We start from the raw sequence: 16297 nt of genomic DNA, 5'->3' as shown, positions 1-16297 counted from the left end.
GGTGCATCAGCAAAACCCACCTTATACAGCAGCAGAGGATCAGGAGATCCACCAGAGCCTGGTGCAGAATTACTGTGTGCTGTTTTCCAGGATCAGCCAGAACCAGCATGAGAGGGCTGCACTGTGGCAAGATCTTGTCCGTCGGGTAAATGACATAGGCATGCATAACCGGACATATGAACAGGTACACCATCACTGCAGTGATTTAATTAGACATATCTGGCAGTGTGCATCTGATATCCACAGACAACAGCTTGCCACAGGTGGTGGGGTACCTATTCACTCCCCCCTCACCAGTGTGGAGGAGCACCTCCCAAGTGTTGTGGCTCCAGGCCAACAACAGCAACATCCACAAACATGTGTCATCATGGAGGCTGGAGCCACCCATCATGTTGAAATGGAGCGTGCAGGTAACATGCCATATCTGTAGTTGACTGTTCTCTGTACTGGTAGTTTATGCGTGTGTGAGATGTGTACTGTTTGTGTAGCTGTTAACCTGCCTATTCTTCTGCAAGATTGATATTCTGAGCATAATCTGTACACCTTTGAAAGCCACCTGTTGTACTACTGTACTTTATCATATTCACAGTATCAATGGCACAGTTGTGGCCACTGGCAATCACTCTCATATTTTTGCAGGTCCCTCTGGAGTGACAGGAAGGCAGCCAATCCATGCTGGTGAGTGTGTAATAACAATACTATTGCTAATGACATGTGCATGTCATATGGAGGTGTAGTCTGTGCACATGTAACACACCTATGCATAATGCATGCTGTGCATGTTTGCTGTGAGACTATGCATATCCCATTATTCTCAATAGCTGCCTCACTCACATGCAATACACAGAGCATGACACACGTGTGGCAACACAGTACTGGACATTGTATAGGCATACCTGATACACATGTACACAACACACACGTTTGGCATACACACTACACCTTAGCCTGCTACACATGTCCAATTATGACACCTGCTGTATGGCCACCCTTCAGTATCCCACCTATCATCTATGCAGCACACATAATATACCTGAGGGGTAGAGGCCTATCATGACTTTGTGCAACAGTCTTGAACAAATAATACATTCATGTTAGGCAATGCTCACTATTGGCCACCTTACAAACCCATGTAACAAGTGGCTGTGTAATTGTGGATGTAGTCATGTTACTGCACGTCAGGTACAGCATGCTAGCTGCCTGTCTGGCACACATTATTATTGTTGACTGACCACAAGAAGCATGTTGATCATGGCTCACGTTACTACACCACATCTAGTTCCACCGACCACAAAAGTACACATAGCAGTCATTGCATAGCACCGTCATGTGTTGTGTGTGTGTGTGTGTGTGTGTGTGTGTGTGTGTGTGTGTGTGTGTGTGTGTGTGCAAATATATGCACCCACAGCTTGTAACACTTGCACAACATTGTTATGTCCTTGTAAACATTGTGTCCCAGGGTGGAGACAATCACTTAACTACACACAAGCATCAAGTACACGTATACTGTTATTAACAAGGGCTGTCTACACTTGCACTGCATGTTCCTGTGCAACACATAATGTGCATGCTGACACGTGTGCAGTGATATTTTTCCTTGTGATACTGACACACCCTAAAACAGTATTGTGTATGTGTTGGATTGCAGGTGTGTCTATGTTTGTATCTGCTGTACTGAGGAGTGTACCTGTGTGCCTGTGCATGTGTGCCTGTGCGCATGTGCGCATGTGCGCTAATATCGTGTACACATTTGTAAACTGTGTTTCCTATCTTCCTCTCACAGGTTCTGATGTTGCTCTGGTGGAGTGCAGCAGGGAACCTGAAGCCATTGATGGGGAGTGATTATGATGATACATGTGTAATGGCACAGGGAAGTGTGACAGTGTCTGCCATTGGTCAGCCAATTGACACTACACAGCAGTCAACCCCATCAATGCGCGCAGTCATCCTGCCTATACATCCATCGTCACCAATGTCCTTAGCTGAGGGACAGCATACAGTGGGCATTGACCAGGGTAGTGTGGTATCATTGGCACATGCATCCCCTCACAGCAGCCATGGCCAGATTCCTGACATGGTACCACACAGGCAGATGTCCAGGGGCTCTCGTGGGAGCATCCGTGGTCGTACTGCCCCTGTCAGATGTGCCCACAGAGGTCTTTCAACCTCAGCTATGTTCCTGGCTGTAATGCAGGCACAGGCATGTATGGAACGGTACACCAGACAGGGTCTGAGGGAGCTTAGAGCACATCGCACCATTATGAATGACACTATGCATGATGTTGCGTCTGCCATCCGTAACATCAGCGAGGTCATTGATAGACGTTGGGGGGACACATTAGATCTCTTCCACAACTACATGTCCAGGAGCCAGGACAGTGCAGGACGGTTGAGGCGTCGATGTGGACGTATGCCAGCAACATTATCAGCTGGCAGTCATCACGGATGACAACAAACTCGCAGCTGCTCCCATAGTGCCAGTACCAGCCCCAGCAATGCTGGGTCTGTGCTGTCATTAGACCGTCCGAGAAGACCACGTGCATGTGGCTCTGGACAGTCCCAGCAGGGACATGTGTCCAGTCAACAACCCACTGCTTCTGATGACAGTACCCAGTCTGGCTTAGTACCTGATACTGTCCGTAGCACCCCTGCCAGGCACAGGTACCATGTCCGTGGCCAGAAATAGTGATCTGTATGACCTGGCAGGTACAGTCTGTGGCTGTCCACAAACACCCGTATATGGCAGCCACATGGTGGAACTGTGTGCATGCATACACACACACATAATGCTAACACCTAGGGCTAACACAGACACACACACATTGCAGCAACATTGCCCCATGTTGTACTATTGTCCCTCACTAACGCACACACACACACACACACATACATGTCAATTGGATGTGTCAGTGGCAGACTCTGGCAAACCAAGTACACACCCTGTGCATATGATGAAACTGTGCCACCTCCTGCCATCTGTAACATTGATACAGGAACAGGGTAGCATGGTGCTGATGCACAGGGTGACTACATACCACTGTAGTAATATTATCATGTTGTTAACAGTACAGTGTAATGATATTGTTGTGGGTATATTCGAGCATGCATGATGCATTACCTATGTTTGTCATTGTAGTTTTGTATACACCAGTGTTAATTCCCAAAGTGTACTGTCTGCACATGTTCCACATGGCTGTTGTGTGTACCTGTGCCTGCATGTTTTGGGGTGTGGACAGTACATGTATGATGTTTGCAGCACTGAGTTGCAGGTGTACATTTGTGAATATGGTTAGCATGGAACATGACATGGTTTGACAGTATGCTTTGGGTGATACGGTTTCCAAATGTCAATGGTCTGCATTCTGGTAGTATACACAGCTTACATAGCCTGACATTCAGTGGTCATGACATGGTGTCTCCTCAACTGATACACAGATGTAGGAACCTGGTGTCAGTGATATCCCTGCAGTACTACACTATATTCTTACTGAGCCACACACATCCCTGGGAACAATACTCTTTGGCATATAGCAGTCTCATGTACATGCCAACACACTAAGGATATGTCCATCCACAAGTGCAAATACATACAGTGGCCTACAATGCATTCTACACATGACACACCTAACCACCACAAGGTTATCATACGGACAGATACCTGCTTTCCAAGCCATGCTGTATTGCTGTAACGCAACTGTGGCATTGGCATCGGCATGTAGTTAACATAGTATTCCAACAGTACCATGTAGGTGGTAGCACCCATCATGTAGAACGGGTTATGGTGTGTACATGTGGACAAGTGTTATCTTGTCTTTCCTGTGATATTCACATTTCCAAAGGTATTCTGCAGTCCCTCGGTGTATCACCCAAGCAAGAAGGTGTCTGTATGCATATCGGCAACAGTTGCCATACACCTACACTGGGTGCCCATCACTCACAGAGTTTGCTGTGTTTTAACATGTCTGACATACTCCAGACATGAACCCTCACCCACATTAATCTATCAAAGCTTTCATGGATGTGTGTCACATAGTTGGCCTAGGACACAGATCACTGCAGTAGCCTGCATTGTCACCAACATACATGTATGGCCTAAGGTCTGGTAAGCTGCGGCACATGCTGGCAAAGTGCATTCATATGGGGCAGGCTTCACACATAGGAACTATTAAAGGTCACAGGTACATATCTGTATGTGGCACACACATACCTGATGTGTGCACTGAAATTACTGTTATAATATGTCATATAATAATAAAAGCAAAACACATTGACAAACTGTGTGACAAACGCACACACGGCATTTGTAGGATTCAAACCCCTACCTAACTATGTTATGATACTTGAGAGAGATGCATTAGCACAGCGCGCTATTCGCATTACTGGATGATTTCCCTTCTCCTGCTGTATTTATAGGGTGCTGACATCATCAGTCTTTCCAAAGAGGAATGTACACCATTTAGTGTGTTATCCCAGTCTACAAAAAGGACATTCCTTTCACAGAGAATTGCATACACACACACAGCGTTTGCAGGATTCAAACCCCTACCTAACTATGTTATGATACTTGAGAGAGACGCATTAGCACAGCACACTATTCGCATTACTGGATGATGTTCCTTCTCCTGCTGTATTTATAGGGTGCTGACATCATCAGTCTTTCCAAAGAAGAATGTACATCTTTTAGTGTGTTATCCCAGTCTTCAAAAAGGCCATTCCTTTCACAGAGAATTGCATACATACACACACCCCTGCCCCCCACCCCACACACACAGCATTTGCAGGATTCAAACCCCTACCTAACTATGTTATGATACTTGAGAGAGATGCATTAGCACAGCACGCTATTTGCATTACTGGATGATTTCTCTTCTCCTGCTGTATTTCTAGGGTGCTGACATCATCAGTCTTTCCAAAGAAGAATGTACATCTTTAAATATCCCTCAGTATGGGGGTTAACAATATCTGTGCATTAACAGATGCCTAGTTCAGGGTCACATATGCACACTGGCACTGCCAGGTTATGTTCTATAGCATGCTTTGTAACCACAGGACTTGTAACACACAACACAAGTAGGGGGTGTATCCATATACATCACAGATACACACACCTCTGGGTTGGTACCACTGCACTAAGCATGACAGGCCATACATATACAACTACCATTGCGCAAAACTGCCTTTTGGTTTGGTGTGTAGTTCAAACCACCCACCCATACCCAGTAACCACACTTGGCTTTCCTGGGAAAAGTGTAGGATATGCAGGTCTTCACACACACCATTATAGTGGTTGACTTCAGGTACACAAATATTGACTGGGGATACTACTCAGGCCCTCAACAACAATTCCTTACAGCCACTACAATTTGTGAATCCATGTGCTATGGCACAACCAGTCACCACACCCACAAGGGGGAATACATATTGGACCTGATCCTCACCAACATGAGGACTCTATGTTCCACACCAGAGGTAGAACCGTCATTGTTAAGATCAGACCATAAACAACTTTCCCTGGACATCCATATCCTGTCCCCACCCTCAGCCAAGGAAATCACTGTAAAGAATTTCTCAAAAGCAGACTTTGCACTTGTGAAGACTGGGGTGGAATACTTCAAAGGCCCCGTGCTGGAGGATAATACAGCCCAATCTGCAGAATCCTTTACAAACGCATTGTATGAGCACCTGCAGGTATGCATTGATCATGCTATCCCAAATAAAACCATGACTCCTCCAAAACAGGAGACCTGTCTGGTTGACCCCAGCCATATATAAGCTGTACAACAGAAGGAGGAAGCTACTACATAACAGAGCAATATCCCACAGACCCACATAGATCATAACCTCTCCTTTGCTAATCACATTGACAGAGTCATTGCAAAGACCTTTATATAGCCCTCCTTATCACATGGGTGTTTGCATGTAGATCATGGGAGGTCATTGTGGCCCTCTACTAGTCACTCATCAGGCCCATGTTTGACTACAATGCCCCTTTTGGGGTGTACCTTACCCAACACCTGCGGCAACTACAGTGAACACAACAGTACCTCCCCAAGAGGATCATGGGCTACACACAGATGTCCTATGCAGCTCAACTAAAGGATCTCCAGCTCTACTCAGTTGCTTAATGCCTACTCAGAGGTGATCTATGCCTGACGTACACAGCCATTTCAAACCCAGAAGTAATGGACATGCTCCACCTCATAACATCCAAGACCCTTAGAGCTACACACTCCAGGGACTTAAACCTCAGCACAAAAATAAATAGGACCTGTGCAGGGACAGATTCATTACCCAGAGGCTCCACTCAGTCTGGAATTGAATCCCAATTAAAGTTAGACATAGCCCCTTGCCAACCCTCTTCCAGCGAAATACAGCCGCATGGATGGGAAATTGCAATTTCACCCCTGGGATCTCCACTGTGTCCCTGCTTGACAGAGGCACCGCAAACTAGCCTTAAAGGGTGCCTTCTGTGACTAGTTTACAGAGGCACAGTAGGCTACTATACTGGATAGGTGGACACCAAATACATTCCTCTGCCTAGGCTTATGAATTCCCTAGGGCAGACAGCCTAGTATTGACCTCTGCACCTATGTTTATGTTCGGGATGCACAATATATGTTGCTGCTACTGTTTGCAGGTCTTTATTGCCATAGCTTTCCCAGTTTCTATGAACAATTTGTGTATCTGCATAACATGTTTGATCATGACAGGGTTCCAGTATATTAATATATGTGTCTGTTGTCATTTAACTGTGTGCACAGGGCAGATTGCTGAATCGTGGGAGGTTCCTGGCTTAACACATACAACTGCCAGATCTGTGTGACTGACTGCTATACTCAGACATGGCCTAAGTGTGCGAGCATGCCCAGTTCAGGCTTTCCATGGTTTGTTGCCTGACATGTGTCTCATTTATCCAAGTGTGTGAGCATGCCCACTGTGACCTTTCCTTATGTTGTGATCTGGAGTCCACTACATTTATGGTTGTGTGTGAACATGACCAATATTGACATTTATACTGTGTGTGTTGGAAGTCATGTTGTGTTCTTACTGCCAGACTCCTTTGTGTCATAACTCAACAGGGATTATGCTGTGCCTGCAGGGTTTCCATGTGATAGTTTGCAAAGACTTGGCAACATTCTCTCATACTGGCTGAACACTGTAATACTGTCATGGTGTAGTGGTTCAGTACTTTCACTATGGTGCACAGTATCATGGGTTTGAGTCCCATCACTGCTTTAAATGTTCATACTGAGCAGACCAGACAGGTTAAGGGCCAGCTGGGCAACTATGAGCATGTTGCATTTTGTTCAGCTATGGCCTACTTAAACCAGGCTTGTCCGACATTGCTGTGTATTCACCAACTTGGGTGGACATTGCCAAACATTACGCCACATTGACCACAGTTGTACTAGTTGGTGTGTGCGATTCTGTTCATAGGTTCATACTAGGCTATCTGCTCTAGGGCATTTATAATCCTAGCCAGAGTGTGTTTGGCTTTCAACACACATTTTAAGTGGAGTTTGCCATGACATTTGTCAAGGTTAGTATACTGTGCCTCTAACAGTGACATAGAAGTGATACCCAGGGTAAACCTACAATCTCCCATCCTCTCATCAAGATTCCTCTTGAAGAGAGTCAATGAGGGACTCTGGCTAACCTGGAGTGGGGGTTTACTCAAGATTGGGGGGGGGTGCCTCTGGGTTATGAATCTGTCACTCCAGCATGTCCTATTTATTTCAGTCCTGAGGTTCAGATCTCTTGAGTGCGTAGCTTGATCGGATTCTGATTTTCGGAGGTGCAGCATGTCCATTGATTCCAGGTTGGACATGGCTTTATACATCAGACACAGATTGCCTCTGGGCAGGCGGTATGCCACTAAGTGGAGCTGCAGTTTCTTTAACCGGGCAGCAAATGACATGTGTTTGAGCCCTTTGATCCTCCTGGTGAGGTACTTTTGTGGTCTTTCCAGCTGCTGCAGATGACTGATAAGGTACATCCCACAAGGGGCATTGTACTCAATTATGGGCCTGATGAGGGATGAGTTAAGAGGCACAATGACCTCCCCTGATGTAGATGTGAATACCTTCATGATTAGGTGGGCTATATGAAATGTTTTTCTAAACACTTTGGCCACGTGGTTATCGAATGAGAGATTGCTGTCAGCTTGGGTCCCCAGGTCCCTTATCACTTCTTCCATACTTAATGGGTCACCACCTATGTGGTAATTTGTGGGCACTTAGTTTTTGACAAAGGGGAGGACTATACACTGTTTTACGTTTAGCTTGAGGACTTGGCTCTGGCACCAGTTGTCTGTTTCTATGAGGCCCTTTTGTAGGATGCTTGCGTCAGCTGGAGGGTCGATTATGGCACCCAGTTTGCAGTCATCTGCAAACTTGTTCACCAACAGTCCTTCTGTGTTGGCCTGTACCTCTGAGAAAGATATACCAAATAAGGGAGGTCCCAGGACTGAGCCTTGTGGGATGCCACTTGTAGCTGGTTTGGGGTCTGACATGGCTCCAGCATTTCTGACCATGTGGGTTCTGTCCTTGAGCCAATTTGCAACCCATCTAGTGACATAGGGATTTATATTGAAGCTGGTGATCTTATCTATGATGACCAAGTGGGGTACTGTATGGAAGGCTTTTGCGAGGTCCAGGTAGGCTGTGTGGACCACCTTCCCCTCGTCAATGGCCTTGGTGACTGTTTCAAATGACTCAACCAGGTTTAAGAGGCAGGATCTGCCCTTAACAAAGCCAAACTGGGTAGGAACCAGTGTCTGTAGGTCCCCAATATGTTTATTTCTGAGGTCCATAATGATATTTCCATAGCTTTGCAGACCAAACTAGTCAGGCTTCTGGGGCGATAGTTTGCAGTATCCATTGAGGCACCACCTTTGTGGAGAGGGACCACTGTTGCTGTACACTGCTCATTGGGTACATATCCTGTGGTAAGGCTGAGATTGAACAGTGGTTTTATGTTTGTGTTCAGTTCTTCTTGGGGTTCATGTTGGACACAGCCCAGGACACCGTCTGGTCCCATTGATGCTGTGTGTTTTGCTTTGGAGAGGCTGGCTGTTACCTGAGCAACTGCGAGGTCAGGGGGTCAGCACTCTGCTGGGATAGATATTTGCCCTTTTGGCGGGGAGGGGGGGAGAAGTTTGCACTGAACCTGTCAGCTCAGATGTTGGCAATGTCTGTGGGTTGGTGTATTGTTTGTTATTTTGGACTACTTCTGACCATATCTGGGGATTCCCACACAGGTTCCTACCATAAGTAAAGAATGCCTTGTGATTATCCTTGGTGTCCTGTACAATTTTTATCTCAAAGATGGCCTTAGACGATCTTATGTGTGGCCGTAGTTTTTCAATAATTCTGATCAGAGATGCCTTCCCTTTTTGGGATTTTGATCTATCATATAGTAGCTTCCTCCTTGTATTGTATGTTTTTTTTTTTATGGCTGGGGTCCACCGGAAAGGATGCCTGGCTTTGGAGGATTGGTCTTGGTTTTATTTGGAATTTCATGATCCATGCATTCCTGAAGGTGTTCATAGAATGCGTTTATAAAGGGTTATGAGGTCTGGGCCATATTTTCCACAGGCACAGGGGCTGTGAAGGATTCCACCTCAGTTTTGAGGAGTCTGACATTTGCTTTAGTGAATAATTTTCACTGTGTTTTTCTGGCCATGGGCTGGGATCGGGATGTGAATATCCAGTGAGATTACTCTCTGGTCTGATCTTACCAGTGAGGGATACACTTCTGGTCTTGGGCATAGAGTCCCCATGTTGGTGATGATCAGGTCCAGTATGTTTTCCCCTGTTGTGGGAGTGGTATCAAGTTGTTCCATAGCATTTTGGTTTATAAATTCTGAGAACCTTTGGGCTAGGGTGTTGGGGCTAGGGTAATGCTCCCAGTCTATGTTTGGGTAGTTGAAGTCGCCCAATATAATGGTGTTTGGGGAGACCTTCATATTTTCATGTGTTCTCCAGTCAGCCAAGTGTGGTTCCTGGGTTTAGGAGGGTGGTCTGTAGCAGGCTATGAACTGGAAGGCGGTTTTAGCCACTGTTAGTTGCACATGGATAGTCTCTGATGCTTCTTGCTGTGCCACCAACCTGGGGGTGTGGGTATCTTTGACAAATATTGACACTCACCCTCCTTTTGTGGTTTGTTCCATGTTTTGCAGCTGTAAAGCATGGTATGAGGTGTAACCTGTTAATGCTAGGGTGCTCTTGGGAGCCTTGAACCAGGTTTCTGTTACTGCACAGATATCAACATTCTCCATGCTGAGGAGAGTTTGGAGTGCGTGCATCTTGCAGTTTAGACTTCTGGCATTGAGTAGCATTACTTATAGTTTCTTATCCCTTGTGATACCTATGGAGGTGGGTTTGTGTTTTGAGCCTTACCTAAAAAAGGCACTATGGGATGTGACAAGAGCCTTTGGCAATATCCAAAAGGCCACAGGTGATAGGTGAAATCCATCCCTAGCGAAGCATCATGTCTTGTCGAGCATGTCATCCCAGGCTGACAGGCATTGTATCCCCTTTCACTGACACCAATACTTAAGCCAATTGTTGTAATTGATCATCTTGTCTTCATATTGTGGCCTCATGTTTGGTGAGGGTAGGATGATACTCAAGGTCATCAAGTTTGCATATACTACATGGTGGTAAACGCTGTTTAGCACTACCTTACATTGCTTAACACATGGCAATCAAGCCTCAGGTGATGCTGCTGGGCTGCCTATGTCAGATGCACATACTGCACTCCCTATACATGTTTGGAAATAAGTAGTGTCAAGTTAGGCATCCCTTTTACTATATGTGCGAGTCAGAGAGAGGTATCATATCCAGGGTTCCTACTGAGCCAGTGTATGTGCTATGCATTGCCTCTTTGCCAAGGCCAAGGCATACTGGGCATGCCTCCTTCTGCCTACTGGGGCAGGCTCAGGTTGTTCCTCCTCTGAGTCACACTCTGCCTGTGCTGGCCTTGGCACTGGTGGGGGGCTGTTTGGCCCAGGTGTATGCTGGTCCTGCTGCAGCTGTTTTTGCAGAATCATATTATGTAGCATAGCACATACCATGACAATTTGGGTACATGTAGTTGGTGAGTATTGCAAGGCTCCACCAGATGTGTCCAGGCACCAGAACCGTGACTTGACCAACCCAAACACATGCTCGATTACATTTCGTGTTTGTGCGTGTGCCTCATTATGGCATTCCTGTTCAGGTGTGTGTGCGTTTCTGATGGGTGTCATCAGCCACGGCTCCAGTGCATAGCCAGCATCCCCCACTAAGTGACCATGTGAGATGTCCCGATTGGCAAATGTCTGGTACAGCTGCGTCAGATGCCAGATATGGGAATCATGGTAGCTTCCAGGGCAGCCAGCACACACATTCATTATTATGCCCTGGGCATCACACACGACCTGACAGTTGATGGAGGGGAAGCCCTTGTGGTTAATGTAGCCCTACCCCACTCACCGGCTGGTGCTTTGATGCGTTTATGTGTGCAGTCTATTGCACCCACTACCTCAGGGTACTCTGCTATTTGCTGGAAGAGACGCATATTGCTGGCCAATACCTCACGGGATTTGGGGAAATATACATGATTGCTGACATGGCATCCAGGAATTGGTGCAGTACCCAGGATGCTGATGCCTGTGATATCCCCATCTTATCACCAGTTGGTCTCTGAAAGGTACCTGTTGTTAGCATTCTTAGGCCAACACATACCTTGGTTTCCACTGGGATGGGTTCCCCTCTCTTGGTTCTGTGTGAGAGGTGTGGCCTGCACAGCTCAACAATTTGCTGCAGGAGGTCTCTGTCCACTCTATAGCACTCCACTATCTCCAGCTCATGTAACCCCTGGTAGGTGACCCTGGGCCTGTACACTCTTCTCAGTCTCCTCACTGTGGGTGTTCCGGCAGCATTTGCATTGTCACCACCCTCAGCATGTTGCATATGTCGCCTTATAACAGCAATGGCAGCCCCTAGCATTTTTTGTCTGAGTGTAGCTTTTTCAGTTTTCACTTCTAGTAGCTTACTCCAGTGTTGCAGTGTCTCTTGACAGAAACAAACTGCACTGCTATTTGCAGAGTTTTAAGTGCTGGGCTGAGCTAGTGTTCTGCCTGTATAATTGCCTGATTCTAATTGTTTGTACCTGCTAGCTCTACTAGTATTCCCTGGTAGCTTCCTACTATTTATTGTGCTTCCTTTTTGTTTCCTCGGGGGAGCAGCATGCATACAAGCGGAAACACACTCACAGCAGCTCACACGCACGCACACATGCTTAGACAGACTAAAACTTGCTTATTCAGGTTATAACAGGCGCACACCAGCGCAAACACGCTTACAGGTCTTCCATCAGCCTTATACATGCTTACTCCAGCTTAAACGCACGCACTCTGTCTTACTCTGGTTCACAGGCACACACACACACATACCCGCTCAGGAAGAAACTTTGGTGTTATCCACAGTATACACCTTCCATTTCTTGGCTTTCCTTAGCCTACCTGTTGACACACCTCTTTCCATGATGTCTAACTGACAGCTAACACATGCCACTGTGCTCCAATGAGCTTCACTACTTTCATACATGCCCCCCTTGTGATGTCACCTATCTCCTACTCTGTTCCTCCCCATATCCTACTCCTACACTCCACTGACTGTGCTCATTTGCTATGTAAAAGTGTGATTCACTATCCTAACACTCATTTACATAGAATTGCCTACTAATGCTTGGTTACATGTCTTAGACTGGGCTTCTCCCCTTAGCAACCCCTAATTGGTGGCCATGTTTTCTTCAGCTTGGTATTCCCTTACATTGTCATTTAACAATTTTCTTAAATTCCACGTTTGTGGCTTTTATTGTCTTATTTTATGATTTTTATAGCGCACCCTGTTTGTGCGGCGCTGCGCTACGCTTAAACATCAGAAATCGCCGAAAAAAAAATCTTTTTATTTTAATTTTGCATCGGGGAAACTTTCCAATGGCCGTATATTTGGCCATTGGCATGCTTCCTCAACCATATGCAACCTTTATTTGGAGCTGGCAAGGCTCCATTGTACTATTTTCAGAACGGTACTCAGTTGTCAACTGAGTACATTTCTGCAACTAACACGTCTCCTACTCGGACAGGTTTGAGCTTCCTGGATCGCAAATTTACCTCATTTGCATGCCTTTCGGCTGCAAGTGAGGTAATTTGCATATCCCAGCCCTGTCCATGTATGAGACATTTTAGGAGCTCTCTTACATGCCCCTACAGGCTGTTCCTGGATCGCTCGTGGGACATGATGGCTGCATGGAGTCTTACTCTACTTGTAGACTCCGTGCAAGCCATCGTGAATCCAGGGGGTAGTTTAATTGCACAGATGCCAAAACAGAATGCTATGCCACTGCAGAATTAACTCATTTTTGAAAATCTATAAAATAAGTTACACCCACACCCACACCCACACACACAAAAAAAAAGAATGAAGTGTTTGACATTTACTTTAGAGTAGAGATAATAGTGTGGGTATGGTGGTCTGTTCGTGGGGGGGGGGTGCACACATGGAAAAAAAAATAATTAGAAATGTTGTAAATTATGTGGTGGGATGGGCCTTTCAATCTAACGTGCATTGTCCTTCGAGACAGTTAACTGTAGGTAAGCCAGTATAATGATGGCTTTGGCTTGCCTTAGAATGTACCTGCATTATTTGTTTATGGGGACGGCATGCTGTTATGTGAATATGTTAGGTTTGAAAGTGCTCAGTTACTTACAGGCATGCTTACAGACTTTTAGTTCACAACATTTTGGCCTTTGTGATGGTGGTAGCCCTTTCTTTACCTGTTCTGTACACAATCCTTTAGAGCTTGTATGTGCGGTTACCTACACGTTGTTCCTGATATCTGTATCAATATCTGACACCAATACTGATACATAGTGATATATTTGCCAAAGAACTAAAGTTTGCAAAGGGGAGCTACTGCAATTCAAAGAAAGACAATTGTAAGAACAGCTAGTTACAGCAGCCAGTTATCACATATCACAATCATTCTTCTGCAAAACTATTGTTTTAATGAATATTCCCTTAAACAAACTTTTGATAAAGTTCCATTTTGACAAAGCATGTGGCAAAATAAACTTTCCACTTAGGGCTCTCTGTACCATGATATGTTTTCCTTTTATTTAATTTGTAGAAACTGTAGACATGTGAACAACTGTGTTTCCACAACATCTATCATGTTGGGTGGAGGTCCCACTCACCCCCTACACTGTACAGCTTTAACCAATTTCTATATCTCTCTTTGTGATGGAAAAAATAACTTTAATTTTTCAGTAAACGCAGCAAAACTGGATGGAGGGAGTTGACTAGCAAGCCTAATAAATATGCTGGATTCATCTGCTTATCCCAGATGTGTGCCAGAAGAGAAGCATAAAAGATACATTCCAGAAAGAACTAAATTGAAGGACAAGGAAGATGAAAATGTAAAAGGCCAGACTGCAGCTTTAAAGGCTGCCATACTGCATGGACAGGTGTGTGTTTTATTCAAGACATGGGTTTATTTTGTTGAATATGATCGCTTTATGAAGACAAGAAAAGTTGATCAGGAAAAAGAGCTAAAAAATATAAAGAGGAGAGCACATCAGGACTCTGAAGGTCGTTTCAGTGAATGTGATAAGACTGAAGTATGATCGAGAAAACCATTGCCACTGGAGTTTAGCCTTTCTCCAATGTTGTCCAACCTCAGAGTTGATGAACAGAAGAGAAGGGAAGATTGAATGAGGAGGTCAAAGCTAGAATCAGAGGGGATGCAGCCAACTGGCACAGAGTACATGACAGAACAATGCCAAAGAGGCTGAAAAGTAAGGTGTATAAAACAATAGTGCAACCAGAAACTGAGACATTAAAGGCAGAGCAGTTATGGAACCTAGAAGTGATGGAGATGAAATGCTTGAGATGGTGGTAGAATGCACACTGTGGGGACTGATGAAGAAATGAGGATGTAACAGTATAGCCATAGTGGCTCCAATTGCAGAAAAAGTAAAAGAGAACAGATTACGGTGGTTCAGACACATATGCAGGAAAGCAGTAGACAGTCTGGTGGAGATGATTTGGGATAGACAGAAAGAAGGCAAGAGGAAACAAGTCTGACCAGCAAAGAGGTGGTCAGACTATGTGAGAGAAGACCTACAATCATGAGGCATGAGTGTCTAAGAAGTTAGGAGAGTGTTATTGAATAAGGATAGATGGCAACAAGTGACATGACACCCTGACCCCATGTAGAAAATGGGTTAAAGGGGGGAAATGGGGTTCATAATTAAGACAATGATGCAATAAAAGCAGTTCTGGCAATGATTTCCTTTCACAAACTCATGCAGTTGTGATCAGAAAGCTGCAACATCGTCTACTGTTTATCTGACTACTTGCAGAACAACTACTTCTAATATATTACTGAAACAAGGACTGCAAATTCATGACCCTCAATAATCAAGCAGCCCTCAAACAAGCAACATTTTTAATCAAGGAAGTACTATAGTAGATCTGTAGCTGCACTGACAACCTTGCTGTTTTGGAGACTGCATCCCTCGGCTTTGTGTGCTACTCTTCATATGCAGTCCTCATTAGTCCCCGAGTTTGAGATCCCTAGTTGGCAATGTACTGTCACAATTCAGAAGCTGACTTCTCATCACCTGCACTTTGAGCAAAGATTAGTAATAATTAAAATGACAATCCACCATTAGATAACCTTCATTCTGCAGATGACTTTCATGGATTCACAAGTAGCTACATACATTGTTCCTGAAGTTTATCAGCCCCTAAAACCTACAGTAACCATCAACAGCATAAAAAGAAATATTACAAATTGGGATATTAACTGCCCAGATACACTGCTGTATTCAAAAGCATCCTTGCTTGTATTTGTCTTGAATCAGACCACCATAATGCCTGGACACTTTTCTGAGTGTGCAGTTTAAAGGGAGACACTTTTCTGAGTGTGCAGTTTAAAGGGAGAGACCACTGATGGAAATAATGAGACAGCATTTAACCACACTAAAATTATTATAGCAACATCATCTGATACAACAGATAACCTTCTGCTCACCAGATCTAAATCACTAAAATTATTATAGCAACATTATCTGATACAACAGATAACCTTCTGCTCACCAGATCTAAATCACTAAAATTATTATAGCAACATTATCTGATACAACAGATAACCTTCTGCTCACCAGATCTAAATCACTAAAATTATTATAGCAACATTATCTGATACAACAGATAACCTTCTGCTCACCAGATCTAAATCACTA

The 16297-nt window shown here is 44.8% G+C and overlaps 1 long non-coding RNA gene across 1 annotated transcript in view; it reads right to left on the bottom strand.

Annotated features, from left to right (window-relative positions):
- LOC122790064 overlaps positions 1–16297 on the bottom strand; it is a 606730-nt gene that overhangs the window by 465821 nt on the left and 124612 nt on the right. The window lies entirely within an intron of this gene.

Source organism: Protopterus annectens, chromosome 15.part0, assembly GCF_019279795.1.
Source record: "Protopterus annectens isolate FY-2018-M chromosome 15.part0, PAN1.0, whole genome shotgun sequence".
Classification (NCBI taxonomy): domain Eukaryota; kingdom Metazoa; phylum Chordata; order Ceratodontiformes; family Protopteridae; genus Protopterus; species Protopterus annectens.
This window is presented reverse-complemented; position numbering and strand designations above follow the sequence as displayed.